The sequence below is a fragment of the Rhinolophus sinicus genome, chromosome 3 (assembly GCF_057876585.1).
Source record: "Rhinolophus sinicus isolate RSI-liver-muscle chromosome 3, RSI-T2T, whole genome shotgun sequence".
NCBI classification, from domain to species: Eukaryota; Metazoa; Chordata; class Mammalia; order Chiroptera; family Rhinolophidae; genus Rhinolophus; species Rhinolophus sinicus.
This window is the reverse complement of record NC_142503.1, coordinates 87316296-87330268: the sequence shown is the minus strand read 5'-3', so window position 1 is coordinate 87330268 and position 13973 is coordinate 87316296. Positions and strand designations below refer to the sequence as shown.

At 41.2% G+C, this 13973-nt stretch overlaps 1 pseudogene; it reads right to left on the bottom strand.

The window, feature by feature from the left end:
- Nucleotides 1-363: 363 nt before the first annotated feature.
- On the bottom strand, nt 364-12303 carry LOC148758521 (serine/threonine-protein kinase MARK2 pseudogene; annotated as a pseudogene).
- Nucleotides 12304-13973: the final 1670 nt, after the last annotated feature.

Sequence of the window (13973 nt, the reverse complement as noted above, 5' to 3'; positions counted from 1 at the left end):
GGTTGATTTTCTATGGGTTATTACTGCTCCTGGTGGTGCTGTGGCTGGAGGGAGAGTCTCCAGGGCAACATTCTGGGGAGCCGGGGGCGCTGGGTTAAGGATGATGGTGCTGGAACCCGGGCTGAGCTCAGGAGTAGCGGTCCTGGAGCCCAGGCTGGGTGGTGGTCCTGGACTCAGCGGTTGACTTCAAAGTGGTGGTGCTGGACGCAGGGATGGCTGAAGGCCTGGCAGAGTCTTGGGCCTTCTGCCCTTACTCATGGTCCACAGGCGGCTGCTCTGTCTGCTGGAAACCGGAGCACTCTGGCTGAACCTCCTAGGCTGGGGAGGGACTACGGCTCTGGAGCTCAGGAGCATGGAAGGGCTTTACCTTGATGGTGTGACGCTGGACTTTTGGATTTTTTGCCTTTAAGATATGGTACGTGGCCATGACATTATTGTGTTTTCTTTGACAATGTATCCTTGATGTCTCCCCAATGAAAGCCCAGATTCAGTATCTCTTTTGTTACCCAGGAGTCTATGACATCACTGGGTGGCTCAATGTGAGGCTTTAGTTCTTCCTCCTGGCCCATGTTTAGCCAAGGATCCGGCATGATGTCTTTCAGATATTCTCTACTAGGGGTTGAGGGTGAGCAGTTTTTAAAGAAAGTTTTCCACTTCCAAAGATAAATAGGATGGCACCACGTCCTCCCCGCTGAGTACCTTCTGCAGGTCTCCCCAGTTCATTCCCTTGAAAGGGACGGTGTTCGTGAGCATCCTGTACAGCAGCACTCCCAAGCTCCATGTGTCCGCGGCAGGGCCATCATATTTTTGGCCCAGGAAGAGTTCCAGGGGTGCATACATGGGGCTCCTGCAAAACGTGCTCAATTGAAGGCCATTGGAGGACGTGCCAAGCCCAAAGTCTTTCAGTTTAGCGGTCATCTGAGTGTCCAACACCACGCTGTGTGGCTTCAGGTCCCTGTGAGCAGTGCCCTTCTCGTGGCAGTAGTGCACTGCTGACACCAGCTGCCGGAAGATGCCGCAGGCCTTGTCCTCTGGCATGCAGACAGACACAAAGGTAGTCCGTCAAGTCCCCTCCAGGCACGAGTTCCATGACTAGGAAGAGTGATTCCGTAGTGCTGATCATACTGAATAGCTGGACGATCTTAGGGGGGTGCAAGTCTGCCAGGCAATGGACTTCTCACAGGAGAGATCTTTGAACTGTGAAGGTGACCAGTTGATCTATGATTTTAACAGCCACCTGTGTCCCTGTTAATATGTGCCGGCCCAACACCACCTTGGAAAAGGTGTCCTTGCCAATGGTTTGCAGGAGCTCGTAATGGCCACTGTAGGGCTCCTGGTCAACAGGGATGTCTGAAAAGTCATGGCACGTGATGACCCGCTAACTACGCTCACTGACGATGCAAACTATGCTCACCAACTGTGCTAACAAATAATAAGTATGCTAACTACGCTGACTAAACATACTATTAATAACTCTATCAACAATATTACTCTGCTAACAAACAGTAACTATGTTAATTACGCTGACTAAATATACTAACTGTACTAGCAATACTAACTGAAAATACTAACTAAAAAATTTAAAGAAAAAAATGAGAGAAAAAAATTGAGACAATTAAAATAAAGGAATAAATAATAAAAGAATAAACAATGACTATGCTAACTACAATGACTAAATACACTAACTACTAACAATACTAACTAAAAATACTAAAAAGTTTAAAAAATCAGAAAAAATGATGAAAAAAATGAGAAAACAAAAAATTAAAATAAAAGAATGAAAAAAGAACAAAAGAAAAATGGGAAAAGAGCAAAGAAAAATAAGAAAAAGGAAAATAATAAAAAAGAGAAAAATGAGAAAACAAAAAATTGAGAAAATTAAAAGAATGAGGAAAAACAAAAGAAAAATGGGAAAAGAGCAAAGAAAAATAAGAAAAAGGAAAATAATAAAAAAAAGAACAAAATGAGACAAAGAAAACAAGAGTGAAAAGAAAAAATAAAACAGGGGTGGGAAGAGGAGGAGAAAACAAGCTAAAGCGTCCAAGTCCAACAGGTCACCGCAAATCAGCTTCCTGGGCTATAACGGACAAAAAGCTGAGCCCAGCCAGGGCCTTATATAGCAGGTAATTCTATCACACTGGTGCTTTATGAGCTCAGAACCAGAAACTGACCAAATATAGCTAAGGAAAAACTGCAATGGTTTTCTCAGTTTTTGGTTTCAAGACCCCTATACTCTGAAAAAAAGGGGTGACCCCAAAGAGCTTTCAGTTTATGTGGGATATTAAAGACTGATACTTACTTTATTAGAATTTAAAGTCTGTAGGATGCTTCAAAAAAAAAAAAAGACATATATTAGAATGTTTTTCCAGGGGTGGATAGTGTTGCATTTTGAAAAGCCCCTAAGATATGATATGTTTCCACTCCCTCAGCCAACAAATGGTGCTGCCCTTTGAGAAGCACTACTTGGGTGTATAATATAGTAATTTTTTATGTAAAATGTTCATTTAAAAGGTATCTCCAGCAATTGTTCCTTAAAACCACCTTGTGCTTATTAATACCGTAGCTTAGAGGAATAGTTCCCTCAGAAAATACTTTCAGGTGTGTATTCATTTTGCGTACCTTAAGTTTTTTGTTTATTTTAAATAAATAGTAAGGAAAAAATTTTTTTAAAAATTTGAAAGGCATAACCAAGCACCATCTTTTTGATTCCTGTTTGGGTTAAAAAATAAGACTCCACTGATATTTACCTATCATACTCATCAGTGGTCTAACAACATTGATCTTGTTACTATTATCATAATTAGTATTGCAATAATATGTATTTGGAGTTTTTCTAATGTCATGTACTGAGCAGCCCCAACTAACATGGACAACTTCAATCATTTCTCACCAAGTAATATATTGCCAAGTGTTGGCAACCCTTGGGATTTCTATGCAACAAACATTCTGCATGCCTATTACGTCAGAGTTCTCATATCAGAGACATAAACACTTTCTTACCACCATTCAAATGTGCTCCCCTGCTCTCTGCTTTTTTAAGATTCCAGATGATCAGATCAGGCTCCTCTGCATAGTGGCTTTGCTAGGCCCCTAACAACTGGCAGTAATGAAGGAAGGAAGGCAGCATAGCATGACTGAAAGTAAAAAAGAAAACATTAATACAAAGTTTTAGTGAATCCTGATGTCACTCAATACATTTTTTTATATGTATGTATCCGCCTATCTATTTATCTGCCTATCAGGTTACATTTAAGTGTTCCAAAGTAAACAGAAGACTTTTTTTCTTTTTTCTCACATTTTTTAAACAAAGGATGTTTAAAAAAAAATGTTTTTATCCATTGCAGTACTAAATGTGGAAAGACTGTCTCCTTAGATGATGGTTGTAGATTTCCTCACATCTATCTGATTTAAGGGTCAGTCCTATATTACTATATAATGTTTCCATAAGATGTGAACATTAAAGAAGGCATATGGCGTCACTGTAATTTACTTTGGCACCTTTTTTTAAAGTCCAAGACTATTTCAAAATTAATTGTTAAAAATAAGAAACAATCATATAAAATGTGTTCCACGTGTCCAACAATTAAAAAAAAGAAGAAAAAAAATAAAAATAAATAAATAAAGAAAGAAAGAAGAAAATTAACTTTAAAGCTAATTTCCTTTTCTTTCAAAAGACTTTGTGTCATGAGAGTACTTTAAGTCTCTGTTTAAAAACCTTTTAAAATTCAATTAGAATATTTTTTAGATAAGGTCTATAGTCCCCTTCCTCAGTAGCCACAAGCTCATTCTCTCACCCCTTTAAGTATTTTGCTCAAATGTCACTTTCTCAATAGGACCCTCTATAATCACCACATTTAAAATTTCACCCCCATCCCAACTACTTCTGTTACTCCCTAACCCCCTTCCCATTCTACTTTTCTCTATAACTCACATCTCATATAACACTCTAAGTATGTTGCTTATTTATTTGTTTAATGTCTTCGTCCCCTACGCCTCCCCCTATTTAAGCTCCATGAGGGCAGGAATTTATTCTTGTTGTGTCCACTTTTGTGTCTATAACCCTAGACCAGTACCTGTCACATAATTATGATAGAATGGATCTTGAATTGTACTAGAGGAACTTCATTTTCTAATCAGTTCCACAAAAGTGTGCTGAAAACTAGCTATGTGAATGGCTTTGCACTTGGAGCAGTGGAGGTTGTGAAACAAAACAAAACCAGACCCTATTCGTATGGGAAAAGTTTCAAAAGAGAATTGGGCATAGTATGAAAAAAGGTACATATATGGTGATGGAAAGAGAACTGACTCTGGGTGGTGAACACATAATGTGATACATAGATGATATATTACAGAATTGTACACCTGAAATCTATGTAACTTGACTAACAAGTGTCACCCCAATAAACTTCAATTAAAAAAAAAAAAGAAAATGCAGATTTGAGCTTAGTTTTAAGAGATGCCAGGGTTAGCTTATACTTAATTACATATGCAACCAAACACCAAGGAGAAGAATTGAGGAGAAATTAATATGATGGGAAATGGGTATTAAATGTTTACTAGCATGTCCAAGGTGCATTAAGGCTGGAAAGGCAGTTTAGAGTCTAAAGCTACCTTATCAGTGAGAGGGCCTGAAGGAAGTGCTTGTATCCTAGAAGGGAATGATATGAAAATGCCTGTGTATGATGAATAAATATAAATTGGCAAATGATTGGATAGAGAAGGTAAAGGGGGAGGGGCAGACAGCGCTGAGATTCTCAGGTCAGGTGGTCCTTAAAGTATATCCCAGGCGGTTTACGGAACCAGGTCTTGGGTCCTTCAGCACGTCCTCTAGTGGTTTGATGCATTGGTACGTAAGGAGACTTGAGCTTATCCCACAGATCCTCCGCAGAGAAAGCCAGCAATTATAATGTTGTTATGCCGACTATGCTTTAATATATATATAATATATTTAATAATATATATATTCCTATTACTAGTGTGTATGTATATATATATACATATGTATGTATATGTATATATATACATATGTATGTATATGTATATGGACATATATATACACACACACACTAGTAATAGGAATGTATATATTATTAATATAGTAATAGGAACACAAGGTTTAAACAGCCCCACACCAGGGAGCCAGGTTTGTGGGGAATTGAAGGCAGCCAAATGCTTGGTAAAGAGGCTGAAGAGATCATCTGCCTTCTTTGTCCTTTGAAATGCTTTACTGGGATGTCATTGCTCGAGCTGCAGCTCACTCTTAGAATTTGACTAAAATTGGCTTTTTAGGAAGGCGTAATCCAACAGCCTCAACTGAATCCAGCAGCTCCTCCAACCTGTGAGGACTGTTTGTCTTCACCTGTGGGAGAATCAGCCCAGTGAAAATATGCATGCTGTACAATGAGTGGAGTAGGACAAAGGCAGCCCTGAAAAAGGTCAGAGAAAGTCCCAGGTACTTTGCAATACCTTTCTTATCTATACTTGACCTAGGTTTCTTACACAAACGTCAAGAGTTAAATGCCCTGCTCTGTGTGTGTGTGTGTGTGAGAGAGAGAGAGAGAGAGAGAGAGAGAGAGAGAGAGAGAGAGAGAGAGAGAGAGAACAAGGAAAGAAGGAAAGAAAGAAAGAAAGAAAGAAAGAAAGAAAGAAAGAAAGAAAGAAAGAAAGAAAGAAAGAAAGAAAGAAAGAAAGAAAGAAAGAAAAGGGATGAAAATCTGTGATTCAGAGACACAGAATGTCAGAAGACTTTATCAGGCAGACAGATTTATCTGTAGTAGCTTGTGGAAAATTTTCTTTAATAATGTTGTACCTTCTAAATGACTTTCTTTAGGTTTGTTAATTTAAAAAAAAAAAGATTACTGAAACCAGTAAACAAAGTTTGATTGGAACATAGCCATGCCTATTAGTTTATAAAAGAAACTAAACTTCAGTCATCCTGTAGCTTAATATTGGATTCATTCTCGGTGTGGGCTGTGTGTCACTGACATGGCCAGGGCCAGTGCCCTCGAGTGTTTCTTGGCATTGCCAAGCAGCCATTTCCCACTGGACATGCTTGGCCCCGTTTCCCACTCCTCTGAAACAAATTGCCACTTACTGCTTTAACTGAATGTAGTATTTGAGCTGTTTGACACAACTTGACTGTATTTAGAGCCAAAAGCAAAGAACCTAGTGTCTTTGACTCATCTCCAAATTTTGAAGTCCAATAATAAAAGATACTCTATGATTAAAGGGTTTATTATAGGTTAAGTTTAGTGCGCTATTTAATGCACTAAAGTTCAGTGCTTTCACTCCTCCCAGCCTATAAAAAGCTGTTGTTGTACATTTCTTGAAGAGATTTGATTTTAACACAATGCAGAAAACTACTAAATACAAGAGCTAAAAAGGATCATGTTGTCCTCTCTCACGTTGCATTTTATTTGCATTTTTTAGTTGGTGAAACAGGCTGAGAGTTAAAGTTATATTTTACCAGACTCTGTAACAGGCTGGTAGAGGAGCAGAACTGGAATCCAGTTCTCCTGGTCCAGTGGTTTTAAACTCTGCTATATTTACTATAGGATAATTAGGTGATACAGTTTAGCAATATAACCTTTAGTACAATATCTCATGAACAATTCAGACCTTTTCAGAGCAAATGTACTAGAGAATCTGTATCAGAAGGGACCTTCCAAAGCATTTAATTCAATTTCCTAGTATGTCAGGAACCCCATTAGCATTCACAGGTAGAGAGTATATTAGAGTAATGGCAGCTGCTGTAATAAAACAACCTGCAAACTTTAGTGACTAAAGACAATTATAGTTTATTTCTCAGGTTCCTTTTATCTGGTGACCTCCCCCTCCCAGGGTTTCGATGTCCTCTACATGCAGGAGGATAGTGAAAGAACAGATAACGGCTTCGTAACCTCAGTCTTGAGAGTATGTACCTCACCTCCTCTCCCATTCCACTGGTGAGAACTAATCACTTAGTCCCGTCTAGTTGCAAAAAGGCTGGGAAATGTTGTGACTGAATAGCTGCCTCTGTACACTGTGGAAGGCAGAGTACAAACTTTCAGTGAACATTTCCAGAAGCAAAGGGCTGGGCCTGTACTCCTGCATCAGTCAGGCTATTCGTGGTGTGGGAAGTGCCGTAGCCTCCCAGTCCTCTCTGACGTAGGCAGCTCCCTCCAGCCAAATGCCAGCCTCTGGGGAAGAGCACAGGTGCTAGGCATTGGCAGCCAATACTGGCACACCAGCCTGTGAAGGGGATTTAGAAAGGCACCCACAGCATCTGGTACAGTCTACCCTTTGTTCCACCAAGAGCCAATTGCTTCTCACGTTAATGTCACTATCTGGTCGCAGGTCCTCCAGGATTCTGGCTGGTGCAATTTCTGGGTCCTAGTATAGAGGAGGGTTCCTGAAACAAACAACAACCCTGACTATTGCAGGTGGTCCTGAGATTATGATAAGTACAATGATGCTCATGAGGAATTGTTGCTCTTTCCAGCTTGGATGGCGTCTGTTAATGATTTTGCTACCAAGTAGCTGGTTGGTTCTCTCAGGCGGTTGTACTGCAGGAGGACTTGGCATTTCTCTTTGTTAGCGGTGGCTGCATATGCAGCAGGAGCGATAGCTTGATCAGCTTTGAGGAGAAGGAAGCTGTGCTGTTGAACTCATGCATAACCCCCGTGGCTGCCACCATGGCTACTCTGTTCATAAGCCATCTGTGCAAGGGGGGAGAAGCTGGCTGGCACGTGCTGGGAGACTCTGCCTGTCCCTTGGTTGGTTACTGCCTCATCAACCGTAGATGTTCTCTGGTGGACACTAAGCAGCACTTCTTATCCACTCCCATTGATCCACTCCTCACATGCTTCTTCCCCAGACTGACCTCTTCATGATTTTCTGATCTTGCTCCTTCTAGGACACTGACTGACCAGCCAGGCCATGTGCCACTGCTCTTGAACTTGTGTCTAACCTTTTGGGGGGGCAGTTTCTCTCCGCATAAAGTAGATAACCAGGAGCATCATCTGAAGTTCTACTCACAGGGAGAATTTTCTTCCACCACCGTCTTTCAGCCCAAGTGGGCTGGAGTGCAATAGTGGTCTGTTTTCAACCCATATTAGCATGCCTCCTCTATCAACTGGTCCTGCCGTGTTTCCCCGAAAATAAGACCTAGTGGACAATCAGCTCTAACGCGTCTTTTGGAGCAAAAATTAATATAAGACCCCCTCTTATTTTACTATAAGATGGAGTATTGTATTATATTGTATTACATTATATTATAAAAACCAGGTATAATATAATATAATACCAGGTCTTATATTAATTTTTGCTCCAAAAGAAGCATTAGAGCTGATTGTCCAATTAGGTCTTATTTTCGGGGAAAACAGGGTAGGGAAACTTCAAGAAACTATAGATATGAGTTGAAGGAAAAGTGTCTATGTAAGAGGAATGAGAGCTATGTCATCCCGAAGTACTTGTTTGTACAGCTTACTTATGCTTTGGGGACCTGCTTGAGCCCAGTTTTAGGTGTAGATGTGTATTTTTTCCATCTTAGGATGCAATGCTGCTGGTTTACCCAATCTTATGGCTTAGTAGGTCTGACCAAACCCTGCTCATGGTGGGCAGCTCCAGTTTTATAATTACTTGATGTCTCATAATCAGATAGTCTCTTCCAGCTCACAGTCGTGTGTCAGAAGCTGTTTTTTGAATGGTATATAATTCTTTAATGTGGTGACATGGTTGTGCCAGAACTGTAGGAGTTTGCCCTGCAGTTTTCATATTTGGGCCACCCAAGTGTTTCACACGGCATCTTTATCTACAGATACATCACATCTAGGACCCTAGAACTTTTGGGGTCAGACGGCCCAAGTGGCAGTGTTTCTTACACTGTAACCTGATCCACTACTGAGCCCCTTTCTGCTCTGCCTCCCACTTAAACTGGTAACCTTCCTCACCACCTAATAAATAGGTCAGAGCAGTTCCCCAAATGGGATCAATACTGCCTCCAAAATGCCTACCATTCTCTGTGCTTTTTTCTTAGGGTAGGAGGCACAAGGCGCAATAATTTGTCCCTCACCAAGACAACATGTCCTGATATGCTCCAGAACACTGTGCCCCTAAAAACTTCGCCAATGTGGTAGGCTCTTTCATCATTTTAGGTTTTATTTCCTGTCTTCTGAAGTGCTCTTTTCTTACCAGCAGCCCAGAGCACTTGCCATTTCCTTCTTATCAGATTTACTTACAATGCTGATATCAGTATAGTTGACCCGTGTGAAATTCTGTGGAATGTCCACCTGATCCACGTCCCTTTGGAAGAGCAACATTATGACAGAGAGTAGGAGAGTTAAGGTAGACCCTGGAGCAAAGTCACGAATGTATACTGTCATCCATGTCTTGTGAATACACACCGCTTCTGGTTCACCTCTCTGATGGGTATAGGAAACAATGTACTTGCCGGTGATGGCTGCACATCGCATAACAAAGGTTTTGTTCATCTGTTCTGGTAAAGATACCACATCCAGTCAAGCAACTTCGACTGGGGCTACTCTTGGGTTGAGTTGCTGGTAGTCCATGTCATCTGCCACAATTCGTTTCATTTTTGCAGAGGTCGAGCTATTGAATTGAATGGGGATATTTGGGAACCCCTGTCTCTGCATCCCTTAGCCTTGAGGATAGTACTAATGTCTGCCTTTCTACGTAGGATATAATATTGCTGCCACATTATTGCTGTTCGTTTGTTTTCATTTTTAACTTTTTGTTTTGAAATAACTGTAGACTCATAAGAAGTTGCAAAAATAGACCATATAGTACTGAGTACCAAGCTTCCGTCTGTTTTCCCCATTCATGTTAAATGCCAGAGCCATCGCATTTACTGTAGCCTCGTCTGCCTATATTGTGTCCCAGTTCACTACAGGTGGGAATCTTAGCAAAGGCACCTCCAGAGAAGGCAGGGACTAATAGTTACCCACCACCAATGACAGGGTTCTCATTGCCATCTAGTGGATGAGTTATCCAATGCCAGAATTTAGATTGAGCTGGCTTCCCAGGAACATTTCTGTTGTCGACTCTCTTAGATTATGTTTCCTGTGAGTGGAGCCTGAGGTGAGAAGTCCTGCTTAAGTGATATTAAGAAGAAACCCTTTAGGGAGTGAAAAAAGTGGGTGACAGCAGGGATGAAGTTTGGCAGAGATATGACTCCCTTCTCTTGGTGGAGGACATAACTTCCGGCCATTATCTCCAGGACCACTGCCAGGTGAGGAGACCCTTGTCAGCCAGGAGAGGAGACCCTTGTCAGCCAGGTGAAGAGACCCTTGTCAGCCAGGAGAGGAGACCCTTTTCAGCCAGGTGAGGAGACGCTTATCAGCCAAGGACAGTCCCCCATAAAGAACACAGGCCTGAGCCAGGCCAGCCAACACCCACAGCATCTGGGGGATGAACACACAGCCTGTTAAGGAGGATATGGTCAGGGCGCCCAACAGCATTCGCTGTACCTCCCTGAGGAGATGATATACAATTTAAAAACTGAATGATGACACTGTTGACATAAGGAGTTTTATAAAAATTTATTTGAGCCAAAGAGAGGATATACCCAGAAGCAAGATCTCAACAGACTGGGATAAGTGCTTCCAAGAATAACAGTTTGTAGTTTCTTTTATGCATTTGAGATTAAGGAGGGACGATTACATGAAGGGATGAGAAAACAGTGGGGGATTGGATTATGGGATAGTTAAACTCTGGAAGGAATCAGATTATTAGTGCTCTCTTGAGAGTGGTATTAGAAGGAGCAGTCTGAAAGGGGACATTTCAAAGGCAAGTTAACCTTGACGCACAGAAACAATGGACAGGGCTTGCTTAAGGCAAAGATAAGCCTTTTACTAAAGAAGTTACAGGCCTGGGGCGTAAGGACCCACCATGACCTGCTCAGTGAGGAATTTATGATCAGATCCCCCTGTGAGGTCACTTTCCATAGAACCCCTTTTTTTCCACAAGAAGGAAGCAGCATGTGAAACTCTTGGGAAGAACATTCAGGTGGTTCTGAGATGGGGACTAAGCACGTTTGACGTATGAAAAGAAGGCCAATGTGAGTGGAAGGTAGTGGAGGAAGCCGGGGAGGGAGAGACTGCTGGTGACCAAGCAGCTTGGCAGAGCCAACAGTGGGCTTGTACTCTGGCACTTTTCTATCTTCAGAGCATGTTGATAAAGTTGTTTGTTGTCTAAATAAACAAATAATTCACTCTGGGAATTACTTCCTTTCAATAACTGGAGAAATGAAAGCTATGGTGTTCATTTGATTTGCGCTGAGAAAATCTTGAGTTAGTGACATGATTACAAATGCTACTCCTGCTTTCATTAAAATGTACACCCACACGTCAGCTCATGGCTCATTCTGAATGTATCAGATCTTAGATATGAATATGTCAGATCTTAGATATTACCGCTTTCATGAATTTTTATAAGGTAACAAAGCATGTCCAGTCTTGCCCATGGGTGCCTCATCTATGCTTTCCTAATTAGACTACACTTAACTGAACGATCTTTGAAAGGGAAAAAGGTTAGTCACACTAAATGACTTCCTTAAAATACTTCACCATAAAAAATTAAAAAAACCACTGCCCCTCTTGCAACTTCCTACACTACACGCTGATTTTCCCCCTTTGTATTGTCATCTGTTTTTCTAGTAGAAAGAGTTTGATAACTTTTCTTGGCGGTGGAAATGGCTTTCTCTCATGGTGCCTTACTGACCTCCTTTATGAAGGTAACTACCAAGTGCAGCTGGACTCTTTCCTGGTACAGGTCGGCCTGTCTCCTGCTGCTCAGGCCTCTTTTGTGTGCTTCGTTCGTACCAACCGAAACTGTCTTGAGGGAGCCCCCTGGTCCCCATTCACATAGCTTCGATCCTATTCTGGGGCTTCTCGTCCGGATTTATTTCCAAACAAGCATGCCTGTCTCTTCATTTCCAATCTACCCTTTGAACCATTGCCAGATCAGTGTTTCCCAAACCCTGTGCTGATCATTAGCTTAACTCTCCATAGCAATCTATTTCAATTACTTGTTTAGGGATTTAAAGTCCTTTATCAACTGGACTTTCCTTAGGAAAGATCACCTTCTTTTATTCCCCAACAGAAAACTTCTGTCCTCCCGAGGATGTTCTCATCCATCATCCTGTAAACCCAGCAGCTTTTTCCTTCCTGATTGCCTCTATGTATGCTTTCCCCACATGTAGGAAGTCCTCTCCTGGTCTCACCTGCTCACATCTTACCCATCGTCCAAGTCCTGCATCCTCCTGGAATCCACCCCGGCTCCTGTGACTCTCTCAGGCTTATCCATCTTCTGAAAGGTAGCACCAGTCAAGGGCTGGTCAGGTAGTAGTCACTTAGGATAATATGCATGTGCAGTTGCTTGAGAAACTGTAATGCAGCCATGATCTTCCAATGAAAGGATGACGATGAACCTTGCTGTACTTGCTAAGGATTCTTTTAAGTCTCCAGAAAGACCAAAGGATGAACAAGTTCGTTATCTTGACCAAAGAAAGAATGGAGTTGTCGCGACTCATTGCTGGGGAAATTCAGCATGTCCTATGTGACTCCCCTGGGAGAGGACTCTTGGGAACTTGTGTCCCCTGTGCCCTGGGCTTCACCCATGTGTCTTTTCCCTTTACTGGTTTTGCTCTGTAGCTTTTGTTGTAATCAGTCATAGCCATGAGTGTGACGATGTGCTGTCTTGTGAGTCCTCCTAGTGAATTATTGAACCTGGAGTTGGCTTCGAGGACCCTTCAACATACAAGCCAAATGACCTGCAATGGGTGAATGGATAAATAAATTGTGGTACATCCATACCATGGGATACTACTATTCAGCCATGAAAAGGAATGAACTACTAATACAAGCAATGTATCAGATGGATCACAAAGGCATTGCACTTCGTGAGAAAAGCCAATCTCACAGGGTTGCATGCTGTATGATTCTATTTACATGACATTTATGAAGTGACAAAATTATAGTGGTGGGAAACAGGTCACTAGTAGATCCAGGGGAAAGGTGTGACTACGAAGTGGTAATGCAAGAGAGTTTCTTTGTGGTAATGGAATATTCTGCATGCTGATGATGGTGGTGGTTAGTTAAATCAGCTTATGATAAAATTTTGTAGAAGTATATAAATAAATAACTAAATAAATAAATAAATAAAATGTAAACACTAGGGAAATCCAAATAAATTCTTCACCTGTGTATCTGAATTAACAGTGTTTTGCCAAAATCAGTTTCCTAGTTTTGACAATTTACTATGGTTACATAAGATATTATCATTGGGAAAGCTGGGTAAGAGTACATGGGAACTCTGTACTATTTTACAATTTCTTGTGAGTCTTAAATTATGTCAAAATATAAAGACATTAAAAGAAAAGAAAATGTGTGTGTGTGCACGTGCACATGCCTGCATGAGAGAGAGAATAAAACATCCCAATTACTCCTCATAGAGTTATAATAGACAGAGGACAATACGTTTTTCTTTCTGGTGATCTTTAGGGGGAAAAAAACCCTGTGATTTCAAAGCCTTTGCCAATTCTTCGTGCTGCTGACAGGAGAAGCTAGGTTTTCGGGCATTATTTTGTTGAGAAAATCATCTCAAAGAATCTTCTTGGTGGTGCAAAGGTTTAGAGAGCCTAAATTACTTTCTTTATTGTGGGCAAGAGTCATCTATGACTCTTATTTTTGTCTTTAGAAAAATGTTTATCTTCCTTAATTTTTATTTAAACTTCATCTCTGAGAATTATCACTCATCTGTCCTTGAGGTGTGTGTGTGTGTGTGTGTGTGTGTGTGTGTGTGTGTGAGAGAGAGAGAGAGAGAGAGACAGAGAGAGACAGAGAGAGACAGAGAGAGAGAGAGAGAGAGAGAGAGAGAGAGAGATTTGCCCAAGATGGACCACACCCCTGACTATAGAGAGAATAAACAGGCACACTTTCTCCTCACACTACCAGATAGCAGAGAGGACTCTCTTT